At 35.2% G+C, this 2,637-nt stretch overlaps 1 long non-coding RNA gene across 3 annotated transcripts; it reads right to left on the minus strand.

Moving 5' to 3' along the window:
* LOC109224596 lies at nt 64–2,610 on the minus strand. 3 transcript variants are annotated; one of them, XR_002067725.1, is made up of 8 exons: nt 2,498–2,610; nt 2,166–2,377; nt 1,880–2,073; nt 1,735–1,789; nt 1,174–1,594; nt 1,002–1,087; nt 348–572; nt 64–261 (listed from the first exon to the last, which is right to left on the minus strand). It is a non-coding gene; the product is annotated as an uncharacterized LOC109224596 (long non-coding RNA). The 3 variants fall into 3 exon arrangements; XR_002067726.1 differs by having other exon boundaries at nt 1,174–1,346; nt 1,478–1,594; nt 1,735–2,073; XR_002067724.1 differs by having other exon boundaries at nt 1,735–2,073.

Consider the following 2,637-nt stretch of genomic DNA (forward strand, 5'->3'; position numbering starts at 1 on the left):
AATGATAAAAATATGTTGTTCATAACTAATAAACTACTAAAATATATTATAACAACATGATTTTTATCGCTAACTGTTACATATGCAAAGATCAAATGCTGTTTTCTTCTTTATATACATTCCGTCGATACTATTTCCAGAAATCAGTGCATTCGAATCTTCTTGTAAAACTGTAGCGGACAGGAACTGAGTTTTTGGTGGTCGCTACCATGTAGAAGACGTGTGCCAACGAACGTGGTGGTCAAGCAGGACGACCAGCTCCTGCAAAGTAATTGAGGTTATAGACTCCGCATAGATACATGAAAGATTAGGAAGATGACACAGTTCCAGAAATACAAATGATTTACCGTGGAAATGTTGTGGTATTACTCAATAGAATTGTGAGTTAAGATTTGATGAACTTTCACTTCAAATATACTGCAACAACTGAAGCCTCTGTACGGTTAACTCACTTGTGCTCCCATTAGTATATTCATTGAGACTCTTCTTGTAGTGAAGAACAGTTGGCCTCTCTTTTGACCCAGGTTGAATAGGTAGGGTGAGACGCTGTCTAGAAGGATAGTATTTTCTGGCTGTTGAGCTCAGAAGCAAACAATAGTTTAATGATGTCAACTCATAATAATGCAACTACTGCAAATAAGAAAGTGATCTCAAGAAAAGGCAAACATCAGAGTACATCATTCCACAACTTCTCTCACAAATTGTAAATTGACCAACTTCGTAATTATGGTGACTAATCTGCAAGTTTTGATCTTTACACATTTTGCGTTCAATTGTTCAAACCACATGAAGTGCTAGATAGTCATCTATAATGATTTAAATATTACAACTGACAGCGATCCCATAAAAAAGTCAAGCACATACATCATAAATGATAAAGGCTTCAAAAAAGTAAATATTCGAGTGTAAGCTTGGTGATTTCTTGCAATATTGTTAATCTTTAAAATTTTATATTGTTAACGTGATTAATTTTTATAATGTTAAGATCAAGTGTTACAAACCTCGACAGGAAGTGAGTGTTTGGTGGTCGCTCCCATGTAGAAGGCGTGTGCCAACGAACGTGAGGGGCAATCAGCACGACAAACTCCTGCAAAGTGATTCACATTATAGACTCCGAATATATACATGAACGATTAGGAAGATAACAGAGTTTAAGAAATACAAACGATTTACCTTGCAAATGTTGTGCTATTAGACAAACTTGAGCTAAAAGCTGTATGTACCAAATAATTTAGTGTAGTCCACATCAACCTTAGTTATCAATTGGTTATATGGTTGCAGCTGAAAGACATTCATTGGTAAAAGTAGTATGATGTTTCAGCAAAGGTTGTATTCATCTGAAATTCCTACGAAAGTAGCATTGTTGATTATATGTCTGAAATTAATCTTTCTTGCAATCAGTTAAGTGGTCAAATAGCTAAGAAACGCAGTAATGTTACTGAGATTCGGGCAGTAAACGTGTAACACAAACACAAACCTGGAACAATACTATAAGAATATCAAATGACCAAAATATAGACATTTTGGACCTGTCATACAACCACTTGGCTGATGTGTTTGCAATATCGATAAACTCGTTATCTTCATTAGCGCCCTACAAATATAAAAAAATACAAATGAGGTTCAGTTTTTATCATCCAAATGACAGAGGGTATTTAAATAGTCTCTTGATCTTAGTTCCATAGAAGTGTGCATTCAAGTATTCTTCGAGCACTGTTGCGGCAATAGATATACCTATGTTGCCTGATGTGTTTGCAATATCGATCAACAAATTATCTTCATTAGCGACCTAGAAATTTTAAAAAATAAAAATGAGGTTCAGTTCGATCATGAAATTGAAATGCAGTTCTGTCCAACATGATTGTTGCCTCTGACTGACATTGGTTCTACTAACTGCTGCTGGATACCATTTGGAACTACCACTGTATTGTTTTTTTCCTGAAGTTTGTTTACTGCTGCAACAAATTGTTTGACAGTACGTTCTGCTCCTGCTTCTGTATTATCATATGAAATGTACTTCATCTGTAGCTCCTCATGTACAAATTTGCTCCATGATTTTCCAATTTCTTGTGCCTGTCGACAGTTATTGTGCTCAAACATTAAATTTCTAAAACGATTAAGGTAACAGAAGATTAATTAGCACTGTCATATACATAGAATGTGACCTTTTTTCTGCATTTTTATTGCCCAAGTCTACTGCAAACTTGATGGAGTTGCATTTGTCATTCTGATTTATTGGCCAGTAATGTATTGTTGGCAGCAAACTCCTTGTGAAGAAATCATAGTAGTGGGGATTTATGAGCAGAGATACAAATCACAGGGTAGAATGTACTTTTGACTCACTGACCATGCAAGCCCTTCAACATAAATCTTGTATCTGTCTCATTTCAATTCCAGGAAAAAATTGGTCCAACAGAAATGATTAAAGAACAATTGACAGGGTAGAATATAAGAAAGATTCAGAGAAAAAGACGGTATTCTGAGATTGAATGCATACCTATGAGTGCACTGTGTAGCTAAATCTGAAGTTTTATAACCTTGTCTGCGTTCACGGGCCCATTGATGAAAAGGGCTAATATCACCATATCAAAAATTGCAAATTATGAAATGATGTTTAAATTTTCTAGCATTGTGAAA

The sequence above is a fragment of the Nicotiana attenuata genome, chromosome 3 (genome assembly GCF_001879085.1).
Source record: "Nicotiana attenuata strain UT chromosome 3, NIATTr2, whole genome shotgun sequence".
Lineage (NCBI taxonomy): Eukaryota > Viridiplantae > Streptophyta > Magnoliopsida > Solanales > Solanaceae > Nicotiana > Nicotiana attenuata.